Raw genomic sequence first — 17,874 nt, forward strand, 5'->3', positions numbered from 1 at the left:
TCTCCCAGTTGCCCCTCTTCCAGGCCAGCTCTCTGCTGTGGCCAGGGAGTGCAGTGGAGGATGGCCCAAATCCTTGGGCCCTGCACCCCACGGGAGACCAGGGTAAGTACTTGGCTCCTGCCATCGGATCAGCGCAGTGTGCCGGCCACAGCGCGCCGGCCGCAGCGCGCTGGCCGCAGTAGCCATTGGAGGGTGAACCAATGGCAAAGGAAGACATTTCTCTCTGCCTCTCTCACTGTCCACTCTGCCTGTCCAAAAAAAAAAAAAGAAGCTGAAAATATTCTGGAATTTGATAGTGTTAATGGCTACACAACTCTGTGAAGGCACTAGATGCCACTGAATTATAGTAAAAATGTATTTATTTTAAAATAGCAAATTTTATGTAATATGACTCTTTTTCAATGTATAAAAATCAGTTGTACTTTGCATTTCACTTTTTCTACCAGTGAAACTGTTATGCGTCTCATCTTGAATCCCCAGAGGAGATTGGGCTCCTCTACTACATGGGAGACCCAGAGGAGACTCCTGGCTCCTGGCTTCGGATGGGCACATCTCCAACCATTATAGCCTACTGGGGAGTAAACCAGCAAATGGAAGATCGATCTCTCTCTCTCTCTCTCTCTCTCTGCCTCTCCAACTCTCTCTGTGTAACTCTGACTTTCAAGTAAATAAATAAAACCTTAAAAGAAAAAAGAAAGGTTAAGGCTGAAGGAAGTGAAGGCCAGTTGTGGTCACATCTTAGAGAAGAAATACACAACATGCAACACCTAGTAAATGTTCCAACAAATGTAAGCAACTTTCTCTGAGACTCAATTTCCTAATCTATAGAAGATGAGTTGTGGTAATACCATCTATTTCAAAGAAGAATTGGTTTGAAGGAGAAACTATAACTGTGAGTATACTTTACAATCTCTAAAACACTACAAAATAAAAGAAATGAAAAGATCACAAAGATTATCTTGGAGGTGTTTGACACAGTGGTTAGGTCGTCCCTTGGGACATCCACACTCCATACAGAAGTGCCTGGTTCTAGTCCCAGTTCCTCCACTTTGGATCTGGGTTCCTGCTAACGCTTACCCCAGTAGCCAGGTGACAACTCAAGTACTTGGCTCCCTGCCATCCACACGCAAAACCTGATGGCTGGCTTCTATCTGGCCCAGCCCTGGCTGGTGCAGGCACTTGGAGAGTGAACCAGGGGATGGAAGATCTCTCTCTTTTGTCTGTCTCTTTCTACTTTTCAAATAAAATGAAAATAATTTTAATTAAAAAAAATAGACATCTCTTGCATATAACTTCTCAAATCCCTATATTAACAAATTAACCCCTATATTAATATTATTCTCAAATGAACTCCATATTAATTTAAAAAATAGACATCTCTTGCATATAACTTCTCAAATGAATCCCTATATTAACAACGTAGGGTCACAAAATCAGTGTCAATTTTCCTTACTTTTTCTATTCAATAAAAATGTGAAATCCATTAGTTATTTTTTCCCCATGAAATGTAATAAAGATATTTCTGGGACAGCACCATGCCTCATTTGGTTAATCCTCCACCTGCAGTGCCAGCATCCCATATGGGTGTCAGGTTCTAGTCCTGGTTACTCCTCTTCCAGTCCAGCTCCCTGCTGTGGCCCAGGAAGGCAGTGGAGGATGGCCCAGGTGGTTGGGCGCCTGCACCCATGTGGGAGACCAGGAAGAAGCACCTGGCTCCTGGCTTTGGATCGGTGCAGCTCCAGCCGTGGTGGTCATTTGGGGGGTGAACCAACGGAAAGAAGACCTTTCTGTCTCTCTCTCTGTCTCTCTGTCTAACTCTATCTGTCAAATAAAAAAAAAAAGATATTTCTATGTGCATTTTGTTTATGAGGCCCTTTCTTGTAGCCATCAGTAATCCTTTATAGTTGAAAGTCAAATAATCTTAAATTTCGAATAGGAAAAGTAGTGATTAATAAGAAAATAGTCAAGACAAAATAGAGATTTGGCTATAACCCCCAAATCTCTCCCAAACCCTTCCTGAATTCTCAAGCTTGGCATAGAAATAATTACCCACAAAATAACAAACAGGAGTAAAACCTGGAAGCAAGGGGCAAAGTAGTTCACAGATTCATGATCTTTGGTTACTTGTTCTAGTCAAAATGCAAATCAACTGCATAACTCAATTATATTGTTGAAGAAATCCCAAAACCAGACCAAAAAGAACTGTGTGTATTGCTACTACTGCCTAAGAACAGAATCCTTGGGAATCCAAAGACCCCAAACCTGAGAATTTTTTAGCATATATATTAATTTGTTTAAAAATGACAATATTGAAAGCATTATACAGTAATATCTTTTTGTGATAAATGACTATATTTTCCAAAACAAAAAAAATTAGATTAGTATTCATATTGTTTTCTATTTTTACAAATCTCATCATCATAATAAAGATAGCTGGCTTCTCTAATCAGCTTCTGCATTCTGTTTGTTGTTTACCATTGTTCTGCTGAAATGAAGAAAATCCCAGCCTCACAAGATAGGTAGGAGGTAAAGGGAGAATCTAGTGAAATCTTTGAAAATTATCTCAAGCCAAACAAAGAACACAGTTAGAGAACTGCTACACTATTTATAAAAGGTAAAAGCTTTTTGTTTAAGGAGGGCTAAATTACCATGCCAGCTGGTCAACAATGTTTAACCTGTATACCAATCTGAAGAGTAAAGCAGTAATTTAAAACTGTTAATGAGCCAACTGATAAGTGAATTCAAGTGATTCCCTGATAAACAGGGGATGTTTTTAATCTTTTTTAAAAAATTTATTTATTTATTTGAAAGTCAGAGTTATACAGAGAGAGGAGAGGCAGAGAAAGAGAGGTCTTCCATCCACTGGTTCACTCCCCAATTGGCCGCAACAGCCGGAGCTGAGCCAATCCAAAGCCAGGAGCCAGCAGCTTCCTCCGGGTCTCCTACGCGGGTGCAGGGGCCCAAGGACTTGGGCTATCTTCTACTGCTTTCCCAGGCCATAGCAGAGAGCTGGATCAGAAGTGGAGCAGCCAGGTCTCGAACCGGCGCCCATATGGAATGCCAGCGCTTCAGGCCAGGGCGTTAACCCACTGCGCCACAGTGCCGGCCCCAAACAGGGAGTATGAAAAATGAAAAGCCAAACGCTAAGAAAAGTTACTAAGCATTAATTACATGTAGGCAGTGTGCTAAAAAATGGGGAGAGGCAAAACATGTATCATCCCAAAAATCATTTTGCGTTCATCATGATACACCAAACCAGAAAAACAGGAATGCTTACAATGAAAATGACTGAAATAAAAAACAGTTTTGGTTTAATCCAGTTAACCAAAAAGCCTGAATACAAGCCCTTGACCAACCAAGGTTCTAGTAAATAATTTTATTACTATGAAGGATCTCTGAAGGTAAGCCGAAAAAAAAAAAAAAAAAAAAAAAACCCTACTACCAACAAAAGTATTTTACAACAGAAACCTCATGGGACAACTTTCTATGCCTTCATTAGAGATGTTTATGACAGGCTGACAAATTTGTCAAGGTAGCAGGAGAGGCAGGTAGCTTTAATTTGTGTTGGAGAAAACTGGAATTCTGCCCAAATTATCCATTAGCCTTCATTATACTATCAGAGTCCACAGAAAACTTTTTTATTTTCTATTTGTAAAGACTGATATTATATTACTTACATCACTTCCTAGACACATTCACACACTTGATCTTAGCCAAAAGGCCGAGAAGCGATCCTAGACATATTCAAAGAAGGGAAAATTTACTTATTAATTCTAAAGAATAAAACTCATTCTATCTCACAATTACTATATGGATCTATAAAAGAATCTTTTTATAAATATTATGGACTCATACTGACTTTCTTTTTCCTACATCTTGAAATACTTTTTTAGAAATTTTATTTATTTATTTGAGAGGTAGAGTTACAGACAGTGAAAGGGCGAGACAAAGGTCTTCCATCAGCTGGTTCATTCCCTAAATGACCTAAACGGCCACCACTAAGCCGATCAGAAGCCAAGAACAATGAGCTTTTTCCAGGGCTCCCATGTGGTGCAGGAGCCCAAGCACTTGGCCCATCTTCTACTTCCTAGGTCACAGCAGAGAGCTGGATTGGAAGAGAAGTAGCTAGAACTAGAAACAGTGCTCATATGGGATGCTGGCACTGCACGTGGAGGATTAACCTACTACACCACAGTGCTGGCCCCAAAATAATTTTTTAAAGACTTATTTATTTTAAAGTCAGAATTACAGAAACAGAGAAACAGAGAGAAATCTTCCATCATTCTCCAAATGGCCAAAATGGTTAGGAACCCAGAGCTTCTTCCCAGTATCCCATGTGGCTGCAGGGTTTCAAGCACTTGGGTCATCCTCTGCTGCTTTCTCGGGCACATTAGCAGGGAGCTGCATCGTGAGTGGAGCAACAAGGACTCAAACCAGTGCCCATATGGGACCAGCTTGCAGAGGGCAGTTTAACCCACTGCACCACAGCACAGGCTCTGAAATATTTTGTTAATTCCGTCATCTCAAACGTTATTTCACCACTGGTCAACAATTAAAACTAACTATGTTAAATAAATAAAACATAAGGAAAAAAAAAAAACGGAAGAATGATTCAATCACCTACAAGGATATAATAGTGAAATCACAGCTAAAACATGATCTTTCACTTTTGTTTTTTCAGTTTTCTTGATTTGCAAAAACAAACAAAAAAAAACATCAACTTTCAAAAAAGTATAGAATTTTAAAGACATCATCTTCAAAATCCTTGTCAGGGAGAAAAACTTTTCCTCTACTGTAGTTTCAGTAGTTGGGGGTCTGCAAACTACACTAGGAAAGGACAGATTAGCAGGAGAAAAGACAGTTTTGTTTAATATTTACATACACAGGAATTCACAGATAAGTAGCGAAACTCAAAGAAACTGTTACATTCAGGGGTTTATATACCATTTTAACAAAGAAAGGGGGTTTTAAGGTATAATAAAATCATGACAAAAAAAAAAGAAATGTATGGCAGAACTAATGGAAGATAAGGATTATTTTACGTAAGGTTTGCTTAGGCAAACTCATCTCTGTATGGACTCTCCATCGCAGGGGAAAAGAGTTGCCCTTCCCTTTCTGGCACAGGGTGAGGATACCTCATAAAAGTAAATTTATGGCTTGCTTTTAGGCAGATAAAAGGAGGGCGCCATATTCTTCCTGCATCTGCTGATTCTCAATTGCTTTCAGCTTAAAATAATCCTTATGTCAAAAAGGTGTATTTGGGGTGGTGTATCCTGATCCCATTCATCTGCTTTTAGTTTTAACCAAATACAACAGTTAAACACCCAAATTTTTTTAGTTTTTGCCCATAATGGAAGAGGAAAAAAAACTAAGGAAGATATTTCACAATTGTTAGATAATAAATGAAAGATAGGTAACAGTACTTTAGATTCTAATATTGACACTATAATCAATCATACAATCATATGAGGGAAATCTGACTGAGCTACAGATGAGGAATCCTAGACAAATTTTCTCATATTCAACAACCACTGAGTGAATACATTTCTGAAAAGAGAAAGGAAATATTGCATTCTCATGCAGTAGGAAGCACTTCATGTCATACTTTTGCAATAAGAAAATGTACACTATGCTGTCTTACTGAATGGACAAGTTACAGTCAGCTTTCCTCTCTTATGTGTGTGCTAAAATTTTATTTCATACATTTCATAAATGCACAAGTGTTGAATGTGGGTGTATACAAAGGTGAGTAGAAGGAAACAAGAAAGAAAAATTAAAATTCATTGGATTGATCACTCTATTTAGTTGTTTATAAATTTGAAATTGAAAATATCTTACAAAGAAGCAAAAAAGATGGCTGCCCTTCAATAAATGATGAACTTTCAAAGCTTGCAAAAAAATTATTCAAATATTGCATTCTGTTGATGCATATGTAAAAGGAGGGTCTCAAAGGAGTGACAAGCTAGACCCTATTAGGGAAGCATTTGACATATCAAGCCAGTAATTATGAGATGAATAGTTCCAGGATCGGAGCTGACCTTGTGACACAGCAGGTTAAGCTGTCACCTGCAGTGCCCATCATCCCACATGGGGGCCAGTTCAAGTCCCAGCTGCTCCACTTCTGATTCAGCTCCCTGTTGATGCACCTGGGAAAGCAGCAGAAGATGGCCAAAGTATTTGGGTCTCTGAACCCACATGGGAGACTCTGAAAAAGCTTCTGGCTTTGGATTGTCCCTGTTTCAGCTGTTGTGGTCATTTGGGGGGTAAACCAGTGGGTGGAAGATCTCTCCTTCTGACTCTCCCTTTCTCCCTCTCTGTAATTCTGCCTTTCAAATGAATAAATCTTAAAAAAAAAAAAAAAAAAATAGGCCAGCACTGCAGCTTACTGGGCTAATCCTCCACCTGCGGCGCCAGCACCCAGGGTTCTAGTCCTGTTGGGGGCACTGGATTCTGTCCCACTTGCTCCTCTTCCACAGCAGCTCTCTGCTGTGGCCCGGGAAGGCAGTGGAGGATGGCCCAAGTGCTTGGGCCCTGCACCAGCATGGGAGACCAGGAGGAGGCGCCTGGCTCCTGGCTTTGGATCAGCGCAGCACGCTGGCCGTGGCGGCCATTTGGGAGGTGAACCAACGGAAGGAAGACCTCTCTGTCTCTCTCACTGTCTAACTCTGCCTGTCAAAAAAAAAAAAAAAAAAAAAAAAAAAGTTCAGGATCATGTATGACAGTTGAGTAGTTAGTTGCTTTCAGACAACACTGCCCTTTTCAAGTATACATAAATTCAAAATCTAGAAAATAGCTGGGCAACAGTGCCAACGAAACACCATAAGCATGGAAAGTATAAATGTACACAGAGATTGAGAACATGTAAGTTCAGAACCAACAGTAACAAGTATTACAAAACTGATTATGAAATCCCAAATTCTGTCAGAAATACAGTGTGTGACAAGTTTTCTTAGAAGTGTGGAATTGGCTGAGCATTATTCAGCAAGAAACTTTCTTCAGTTGGCATTCTTAGGAAGAATAGAATTGAATTTCTGTGAATCTTCACAAAAGGAAATTCAAGTCCATTGTACATAATCTTAATTTCAAACATACTCTGATTTTTAAGGAAAACTAGTTATTATTCTCAGCTCAAGGTACTGTCTGTCATTAATTAATTTTAAAATTCCTGTATAATCTGAAGGGATATTTATTATAAGGGATGACCTAAAAACAAAGTATGTTCTCAGTATAAATTTCCAATATCCTGTCATCTAAAACTACAGTTTCCTTTTCATTTATAAAAATTGCTATTCCAGTTAGGCAACCTATTTTTTAAAAATCTTTGTATGGTTCCAAAGCTTCTTTTGAATTAAAAAAAAAAAAAAAACAGGTATGAGAAAGGAGAATACAAAATTATTTATTCCTTTGCTTTGACCTTCTCTCCTCTTTAAAAACACCAATGCTAGTAGCTGAACTAGACAGAACTTGTTGATACGGGGATGCTGAGATTTATATCTTTTCAACAACAGAACTTTTATTGCCACAATTGCCCTAAGCAAACTTTTAAACATACAAAGTCTTCTGCCTTCTCTCTCCAGGCCTCCAAGGCTCAGATACCCAAAGATAGCAGCAATTCCAAGTTCCCTAAACTAAGCAGGTTAGTCCCATCCTTCAAACCCACTCCTTTCTATTTCCAAACACCCATTTCTGCAGGACAATTCCCAACTAAGTGTTTATCAGATGCGAAATTCATACTGTGTTAATGCCAAAATATCACACCTCAGATTACTTGCTAATTGCAAAAGGAAATGCTTGCAAGGGAAAGACAGCTTGTCATCTCATCTAAGAGATCAAATTTAGGATTACTAATAGGACAATCCTACTTCATATGTCTTCTGAAGTACACTGTTATTTATGAATTAGTTATGTCAAAAATATAAAGCCTAAATCTATTCAAGCCTTTGGGCTTAACTTTTCAAGTTTACAGAATATACAAGGGGCAGAGGGAACAATTTAAATACCATGAGGAGGAACTATCAATAAAATGCAGATTGTGGATTACTCTGCAAGACTTCTGACATGGTTTCTTTAAAAGGAAAACGCCATCAAAAAAGGAAAGAAATCAGAGAACTTCAAATTAAATGAGACTACAACAAATAAATGTAATAACAACTGGTTTGTGGCTCAAAAAAATGACTCAAAAGGACATTTTGGGAAAAACTGGAGAAATGTTGATATATACTACATATACGTTTTAGACTTTAGGGAATATTCTTAAATAAGTGATTATAGTGCTGTGTTACAGTATATGGAAAAATGGCCTTACTCTTAGAAAATATATACTGACAGTGTTTAGGGGTGACACTTTGAAATGTTCAGCACAAATGATGAGATAGGTAAATAAAGCAAATGAGGCAAATCTGCTAATAACTGAAAACTAAGTGGTAGGCATGAGTGTTCAAAAAGGTCACAACTCTACAATGTTAGAAAAAAGAACAAGACTGCCTAATAAAAAGTGGCAAAATGAAGGGATCTTGAAAATAAAAATGTGAAAGAAGCCGTCTTCTTGCCTATTCTCAACCACCTCATCCCAACAAAAAAGGGACATACATAGTAGTCAGAAGATCTAAGCTTCTGTAACTGGCCCTGGCTCTTCTTCGCCACCAGTTTCATTAAAATCACTTCCCTAAGGCTGTTTCATCATCAAAACAGATCTATCAACAAAGACCATTTCAGAAGGGAGTATGTGGTACAAATTAGGTGAAATGAACGACTGACAGAAACGCAAGATACAATTATGACGGTATTTGTAATAAAGTGGAAATATCAAAGGCACAAAGCCCTAAGCGAATTTTATAAGCCACAGGAAATTTCTGCGTCCTGACAGCTCGAGTTGGCACAGTAACCCCCCATAGCCGGACACCTTACAAATGCTAAGAGGGGGCTTTTGTACTGTCCAGTTCTCCTTTCACCTTTCAGTCTTATGTTTAATGGTACCCAAAGACATCAAATTCTGTACACCCACAGTCCAAACCTGAACACTTTTGTTTTTAAGCTGACAATATTTAAAAAACAAAAAGCTTCCCCAAACAAAGGGAGCGCCTTGTCCAAAGGTCTCCCATGCTGGCAGAACTGGGCTCACTTGGACGGTTTTTTTCCTCTCCAGCAGAATCCTCCTTAAAAGCATGAAAACTTGGGATAAGTTGGAAGCAACTCTTCCATGTCGGGAGCACGCTAAACCTGAGATCATTCTTGCCAGCTCGGTGAGCTGTTTGCATCTCTACGGTTCTCCTTAGGGCCCTACCTCTGCAGACAATAACGGGACTTCCAGGGCAGAGCGCGGAAGTCCCTCTGACGAGAACGAGCGTGCGAGCGGGGGGGACTGCCGGTCACCTAGACAAAATGAGGGGGCCTTGAGCCGCCCACTTCCGAACCCCCTTTTGGTCTCTTCCTACGATTCAAGAGATTCGGGGGTGGGCTATGGCGCGAAGACTATGGGGCTCTACGAATCGTACAAAGGACCAAAGGCACTGCCGAGAGAGAGGGACAAGAGAAGAGGCAAAACCAGGCTGGGAATACACAGGCTCAAGGCCTGGGAGGTGAGGCGGCGCGGGAGGAGGAGAGGCGGCGGCCCGCGCAGCCCCGGCCTGCGGCAGCCGAGGGAGCGGGCTGCCGCGTCGCGCCGGGAGCCCTCCCCCGCCGGGGCCGGAGCAAGATGGCGGGCCGGCCGCTGCCGCCTCCGCGCAGCCGGTCCCCTCCCCCGCGCCCTGGGCGCTCCCGACGACCCGCGCCGGCCTCGAGACCCCCCAGGCCTGCGCCCCCGGAGTGAGGCGGCGCAGGCCGCGCGGGAGGGCCTCTGCCTGCTGCAGCGCGGGGCGGGCGGGGGCGGGGGGCGCTTACCGTGAGCGGAGCGGATCGGCCTGACTGGAGCCCTGAGGAGGAGGAGAAAGAGGAGGAGGAAAAGGAGGAGCACGAAAAACTACACGGCGGCAACGGCGGCGGCTCCCATTGCGGAGCAGGCAGCTGAGCCGTGGGAAGGGGGGTGAAGGGGTTCGCGTGCAGCCCGCGCGCTGCCTCATGGGTAGGCTCCAGGTCAGCCTCCGCGCGTCCGGGCTCCCGGTCTTCTCGCCGACGCGGGAGGCGGGGGGCGGCCCGCATGTGCGCCGCGTCGTGGGCCCTCGAAGGCCGTCGCCACCCGCCACGCGCCGGCCGCGGGCGAGGGCCGGGGCGTGCGCGGCGATGGGTTCGGGCCTGCTCGCCGGCCAGCCCGGAAATTTGGGGTGCCGGGAGTCCACAGGCTCCCCCTGTGTTTCAGGCCCTGCTTGTGTGTAAGGGCTCTGCCTCCACAGGCTTGGATGGTAGGAAAGTCAGCATCATGGACGGGGAGGACTGTGCCTGAGAGACGAAGACATCGTCCAGATGAGGAGCGGTTCTTTTATTAAGCGGCTAATTTTACCAAGTTCGTTTCAGCCATAACTTTCAAATCCTAACTGCTATATGGATTTTCATGTCATATGTAAGAAAAAAAAAATTACCAGTTTATTTGCAAGGAAAAAAATCTGCCAAGGCAATGCTCGCATAATAAACACTGGACGTTGTGTTTTGATTTGTAAGGAAGACACCCTCTATTGGTTGTCTTTACAAGGTCAAGGACAGTAAGTGGTCCAGCATTAAGAGTGACCACGGCTTGAACCGTTGCCTCACCAGAGCCATGTTACACACTTCATCCAGTCAACCACTGAGTCTCTTTTTAGACCGACCCCAATTCTCCTCACGTGTGTGTCATCCCAGAGGCCTCGCTATTGATGAACACGCCCAGGTTAATCTCCCCTAAAAGCCGCCAGGATCACCTGTAGTGCCTACCTAGCGTGGCTACAGGTCACATGGAGGAAATAGAATCTCTCCTCAACCCTCCTCGTTGTCTGGTTGGGAACGTGTAACAAAAGATAGGTCAACAACAGGAGGGGAAAAAAAGTTATTATTCAGTGTACACCGTGTGGAAGAAATCTCAATGAATGGTAACTCAAGGCAGTGATTTAGAACTCTGGCTTGTCTGCTGGTAGCATCTTCAACAAAGAACAGTACATCTGTGGAGCAAAGACAGGACAAAGGAAAGCAGTTTTAGGGTTCCAAAGGCAGGAAACTGGAAAGGTAAACATATGGGTTGGGACGAAGGCAGTAATGTTGGTTTGTAGAGTCCTCTGATGCTACCTCTTAGCTCTCAGGATTTGCCCCCTGTGAAAAAGAATTTATATTGTTTCCAAAAAGCAGGGGAAGGGGAAACAGCTCTTCCTTTTGCTGCTTCTTGATAGTCTTTAACTCAAAAGGATTGTGAGAGAGACATTTCATTCTGGTTTTCTTCACAGGCAACCATGACTCTTTCCTTCTAGGTCTTGGATAGTCTACTAAGATTTCTGTTTCCTGCTAGCCCTAAAAATAAAAAGAGAAAAAAAGATAAAAGAGCAAGCAAACATAGAAAGTTAGAAATGCCAAGATCTTAGAACACCTTTAAGTCATTGTTTTTCAAATATAGTTCCTAGGCCAGCACCGTGGCTCACTAGGCTACTCTGCCTGTGGCACCGGCACTCTGGGTTCTAGTCCCAGTTGGGGTGCTGGATTCTGTCCCAGTTGCTCTTCCAGTCCAACTCTCTCTGCTGTGGGCCGTGAAGGCAGTGGAGGATGGTCCATAGTGCTTGGGCCCTGCACCCACATGGGAGACCGGGAGGAGGCACCTGGCTCCTGGTTTTTGGATCAGCACAGTGTGCTGGCTGTAGCAGCCATTTCAGGGGAGAACCAACGGAGGGAGGACTTCTTTTTCCTCTGTCTCTCTTTCACTGTCTAACTCTGCCTGTCAATATATATGTGTGTGTGTGTGTGTGTGTGTGTGTGTGTGTATGGTTCCTAAAGGCTAGCAAGGCATTTTACATTATTGAAGTGAATATTTCATTCTGTAGTCTACGGTCTGGTCCTAGTTTGCAGAGACAAAAATTTAATGTTACCAGCTCCCAGAACTAAATTAAGTCCAAGCAGATAATTGATGCCAACTAAACTTACTAAAGACTGATGGATTAACCGAAATTTCTTTTTTTTTTTTTTTCATGAAAAACTTAACCACCGTGAAGGCCAGAAAAATCTGGCCAAGGTATTGTCTTTAAAAAAGAGCATTTGTATGGGCCGGTGCTGCGGCATAACAGGTAAAGCCACTGCCTTCAGTACTGGAATCTCACATGGGCACCAGCTCAAGTCCCGGCTGCTCCACTTCAGATCTGGCTCTCTGGTATGGCCTGGGAAAGCAGTGGAAGATGGTCCAACTCCTTGGTCCCCTGCACCTGCATGGGAGATCCAGAAGAAGCTCCTGGCTCCTGGCTTCAGAGCAGGGAAGCTCCAGCCGTTGCAGCCAATGGGAGAGTGAACCATTGATGGAAGACCTTTCTTCTGTCTCTCTGTCTCTGTCTCTGTCTCTCTCTCTCTCTTCTATCTCCCCCCCATTCTCTCTCTGTGTAACTCTTTCAAGTAAATAAATCTAAAAAAATAAAAAATAAAGCATTTACATGAGAACCTGAATTGCCAGGGATGTCTGGTAAGATTGGAATCAGTATACCAGAAATTATTTAGGTGATTTAGCCTACTCCAGCCTTAAAATTACTCTTCTAGTGGCTTTGGCCTGGGGCCATCCCAGCTATTGCAGCCATCAGGGGAGTAAACCAGTGGATGAAAGATTCTGTCTCTCCCTCTTTCTCTGTTATGCTGTCTTTCAAATAAATAAATAAATCTTTAAAAAAAAAAAGAAAAAAACTTCCTTTGTTTTCTAGAACACCACTCTTGGTTCTCTGGATTTACTGTCCACTTTCCTATCATATTTTAGGAGCTTCTTGTTGCAGAGAGGGTCTCTGGCTAGACTTCATCCATAGTGTTATCTCCAAGCAAGATTTATATAAAGTGAAATATACACTCGGTAATGAGTGCAGCAAACTCAAATGAGCTGAAATTTACAAGATTTGTGTTGATCCTTTTATAGGATGGGGTGGTACCTGGGACAGGGCTTAATTGAATATTCACATAGGGTGGAGTTTGGGGTAGGGCTAGAGTCCCTCCTGTTTACATGCCTCCTTTCTTGGAAATCTCAGAAGTGTCATGGTGTCAGGTGCACATAAGGCTATAGCACATGTCGGGAAACCTCAGAAGTATGGCATCAGGTGCATGGTGGGAGTGATTGTGCTGAGCATGGTAATTTAATTATCACCCCTGGCACACATTATACTGATTATGTTGATTTCAACGTCATCACAGCTACCCATGTTGCATATTTTCTAGCTGGAGGAACCCCAGCAACTGTGTCTACATGGAAGGGAGTGGAATTTGGGTGGTGCACACAGGGGTTGCAGCACCCATGCTGGCACTCTACAACTCCTCTTCATTAGCTAATTTCCTGTCTCCATCATGTTATATTTTCAGCTCAGCCTAGGCCCTTTTTAAGGTTTGCTGTTGTTGTTGACAGGCAAAGTGACAGGGAGAGATGGAGATTTTCTATCTGCTGGTTGAACTTGGGCTATTATCTGCTGCCTTCCACATGTATTTGTAGGAAGCTGGATTGTAGTAGGATTTGTATACCCAGACAAGACACCAAGGCCTCTTAACAGGATATAGTCTTTTATTATGCTGGCATAAAGCCCAGGTGGAATTTCTTATCCAAAATCCTGAGCCCTGGACAAAGAAGGGTTTTTCCCTTATATATGATTCTAGCCTCCTTGTCTCTCACATGGTTACCTGCATACATTTGATTGGATATTCTGGTGTAGGTGGTGGCCACAGGATTGATACAATACTGCCCATGGAAACAGTTACTGAAGTTTGTTGGTTTTTTTTTCCCCTACACAGAGTGAACTGTAAACCGGCTGGCAAAGGTTAACATCATTGCTCTGTACTAACAAGCAGAACCTAAAGTGGTTACACAGAAGCAGATAGGAACTACAGCTGAAGCATCCATAGGCAAGCAGATAACAACTACATTTCATTCCCAGAGCAGATGCCTCTCTTTTTCTTCTTCTAACCTTGGGGCAGCCTCTACCACAACTTTAATCATGTCAGTTAGAAACAAGTTTAATTAAAAAGAGGCCTCTGTCCCAGGATCAGAGATTTGGAGTAGCCAGGACTCAAAATAGTACTCTGATATGGGATGTGGGCATCCCAAGCCATGGCTTAACTGTCTGCACCACACCGTTTCCCTCTTTAGCCCCCTTTTGTAAGCAATCCACTCATTGTGGGATCCTCACAGTAATTCTCTTTAAGGGGGATCATGTTCCAAACTCTTCCCTGACTAGGAAGGCCCAAGTGCTTGTGCCCCTACACCCTCATGGGAGACCAGGAGGAAGCACCTGGCTCCTGGCTTCGGATCGGCACAGCGCCAGCCGTGGCGGCCATTTGGGGGTGAACCAATGGAAGGAAGACCTTTCTCTCTGTCTCTCTCACTGTCGAACTCTACCTTTCTAACTCTACGTGTCAAAAAAAATTTTTTTTGAAACTTCCCTGACTGATGGTAATGGATGTAGATGATTCCCTGGTTCCAGTCCCCAACTTTGTTGTGTTCATTCATGAAGTTTGGGCAGAATTAATTCTTCTGCCCCACAGCACATGCAAGAATGATCTAACTAATGTCAGAATTACCCTTATTCTCTGAATCAGTTTTTGTCCCAGAGGCCAGAGTGAAGACTTGTGTTTTCAGGGAAAAGAGAAATTCTTTGGATGGTGTGGTATTAGTGTATGAATACCAGAAGTGTTAAAATTTTATTTCTTTTCTGCTGAACCACCCAAGAATAAAGCTAACACAATAAAAAGAACACAAGGAAGAGGGAGAGTTGGGAGAACTGATGGTAGAAGAAGGAAGCCAATCCTTCAGATTATCAGAAATTTCCAAATCAAACCCAACCTGAACTCCATGCTACCTCTAGAATACTCAGCTATATGAACCAGTAAATTTCCTTTGTTGATAAAACTGAAAAGGTCCAGAATAAGGCATTTTAGTATCAAAAAGTATTTTGAATTGAATGTCTTTGAGTTTCCAAATTCTTACCTGCCTAAAAGTGGAACCTTCCAAAAGAACCCCAAATCCCCTCTAGAAAACAACCAAAAATATCTTATTATCCCTGTTTTGGGTCAAATAGTATATGAGAACTGAGAACCTACAGCCAAAGACAGAAAAGGCTATGAGGTCAAAGAAAGAGGCAGGCAAATCCAGGATTATAAAGTAAAATTTATTAGGGATTTGCAGGCAGAAGTGTGGTCTTGGGTGGCCACAAGACAAGGGGGACCCATGCCATAAGGCAGAAGAAAGCAGATTTTACATAAAAAACAAAAGGTGAACTGTGGCTAATTTGAGTGCACCTGTACTTTCTCAATAAATATTAACATTACAGGCATCAGATAAGAGACTTTCCAGGCAACAGATAAGAGCAAGCAGTTTATATCAATGACTATGTTTATCCAATAGGATTTGGGATGACAATCAGGGTTTACCTAGAGGACAAAATGGCAGTTAAAAACCAAGATGGCTGTTGCAATGTCAAGCAGTACAATCCGAGACCATGAAAAGTGTCACTGCACCAAAATAGACACTGTCATGAAACTATTCTTGAAAGGACTCCTTTGTCTTTTCTAACACTCCCTTATTTCCCTTTAAGTGCTTTTCTTCCCTGCCTCTTTTTTTTTAAGATTTATTTATTTACTTGCAAGAGTTACACAGAAAGAGAAGGAGAGGCAGAGAGAGAGAGATCTTCCATCTGATAGTTTACTCCCCAGTTGGCTGCAATGATTGGAGATGTGCCAACCCGAAGCCAGGACACGGGAGCTTCTTGCAGGTCTCCCACGTGGGTGTAGGGCCCCAAGGACCTGGGCCATCTTCTACTGCTTTCCCATGTATAGCAGAGAGCTGGATCAGAAGTGGAGCAGCTGGAACTCGAACCAGCGAGTTCCAGCTTTACCCCCTACACCACAGCGCCAGCCCCTTCCCTGCCTCTTAAGTCTTTTTTTTTCCCATAAGTATTCCATGCCTTCCCTCCCATATGTAAATATATAACTCCCAAGTTCTAACTACCTCACACTTTAGTCACATTTGTTTGTGAACTCTTATATACATGTGATTAAAATCTCTTGTTAATCTGCCTTTTGTCAGTTTAATTCATCAATTAAAGGCTCCAGATTTTCGAACCCAAGAAGGTAATTCAAAGCTCCCTTCAAAGCCAATTTGAGTTTTTTCTGTTACCTGCAGCTGACAGCATCCTGTAACAGAGAAAAGGGCAAACATTGACCATATTTTCTCTTTGCACCTCTAGGAAACCCGTGTTTCCTAGTTCCCTTGCCTTCAGACCCAGGTGCACGACTATTTCTCGTCAGTGCATTGTAGATAAAAGTAGTGATCGCCAGATAGAATCCTGACTCAAAATCTCCAGTGATTCATAGTTTCTGTTTGTTTTTCGTACATTAGTCAGCCAGACTTAGAGAACTCTGAGAAGCTAGGAGCTGGCAGCTGTTTTAGACTCAAAGACTTCAGATCTGTTCATGATTGCATGAAGCATAGCACTATGCTGATCCTCTTTGTACTGATTAGATCAAATTGTAAACTTTTATTGGTTAATGACAGAGTTTTGAGGGTTGTTAAAAGAGCTATAATCACTATACCTGATTAATAATAGATGTGGTGATTTATCATTAAAAGACAAACCTAATATATATAACATTAGCACAGCAGTCAGATGGAAAATGTGGGAACAGATGTAGCCAGCTGGACAACTGGAGATTCGTATTAGGCATTGGTTGAACTGTTGCTTACAATGCCTCAGAAGGTAGACCAGTATTTAAAAACCTGGTAGCTCTAAGAGAAGAGTTCAGAAAATAACATCAGTAATGAATGTTGGTGATTTTTTTAGATACTTAGCAAAAATATCAGAAAGAGATTAGCATAGAAGAGAAATAACAAGTTTATAAACAAGTTTATAAACAAATGAAAGAGAATAGACAGAGTCCAGTATTTGGGGGCTTTGCAACATGGGAAAACACTACCTCTAAATTTCAGAGATGTGATTTTAAAAGGCTTTGAGCAAGGAAGCCTCAGAAGAATTTGAGCAAGGGGACTTGCCCTTAGGAAAAGATCTTTTCAGATAGCCTCAAATGAGCAGCTATAAAATTGAGAAAAAGAAAGATTGAGTCAATAAAGCAGAAAAATAAGGCAGCTTTTAGAACTATGTCTCCAGAGGAAATACTGTGGATGTTTCAACCACACACCCTTTGGTATTTATAGTAGGTCCTCCATATCAGCAAGTTCTGCACCCATGGATTCAACCACCTATGGATCAAAAATATTAAAAGAAATTGCATCTGTACTGAACACATACAGACTTTCATCATTATTCTGTAAACAATATAGCAATTAACATGTTATTAGGTAATATAAGCAATATAGTGGTGATTTAAAGAATATCTGTGACTATATATAGGTTAAATGCAAATAGTACATCATTTTCTATAAGGGACTTGAGCCTTCAAGGATTTTGATATATCAAGGGATCATGCAACAATCTCTGTAGATATAAAGCAAAGACTTTACCTACCTTTTGAGGGTTTACCCATAGCCTCAACTTTTGTTACCCTTTTACTTCCAGCAGCCAGGATTTGTAACAATTTTTAATAGAACTACCCTTGGGTTTTTGTAGCCACTTTGCCAACCTTCACAGAGACTGCAGGTACCTGGTACTTTACATTATTTCAGGGGTAGCCCCTTAACCAATAACTGATAATATGTAGGAGTGTGAAAGCTCTACTTTCATGTCTTAGTGGGAACAACTTTGACATATAACTTACACTCCAGAATTCTGTAAATCAGGTAGAAGCTTGAATTTTTTA

The 17,874-nt window shown here is 42.0% G+C and overlaps 1 protein-coding gene and 1 non-coding gene across 18 annotated transcripts in view; both read right to left on the reverse strand.

Annotated features, from left to right (window-relative positions):
• Positions 1-10,112, reverse strand: part of ZNF280D (zinc finger protein 280D) — a 127,109-nt gene extending 116,997 nt beyond the window's left edge. For 10 of the 17 annotated variants that reach the window (XR_007910184.2, XR_011380918.1, XM_008268962.4 and 7 more), the window contains exon 1: positions 9,880-10,074. The gene's annotated coding sequence lies outside the window, so the exon portion shown is untranslated. Of the gene's footprint in view, positions 1-6,038; positions 6,147-9,879 lie in introns of all 17 variants that reach the window. The other 7 variants (XR_011380917.1, XM_070054237.1, XM_002717719.5 and 4 more) reach the window with 3 other exon arrangements.
• On the reverse strand, positions 3,550-3,733 carry LOC138844842 (U2 spliceosomal RNA). The gene has a single exon (XR_011381206.1). It is a non-coding gene; the product is annotated as a U2 spliceosomal RNA (small nuclear RNA).
• Positions 10,113-17,874: the final 7,762 nt, after the last annotated feature.

This window comes from Oryctolagus cuniculus, chromosome 12, assembly GCF_964237555.1.
Source record: "Oryctolagus cuniculus chromosome 12, mOryCun1.1, whole genome shotgun sequence".
In the NCBI taxonomy this organism is placed as follows: Eukaryota; Metazoa; Chordata; class Mammalia; order Lagomorpha; family Leporidae; genus Oryctolagus; species Oryctolagus cuniculus.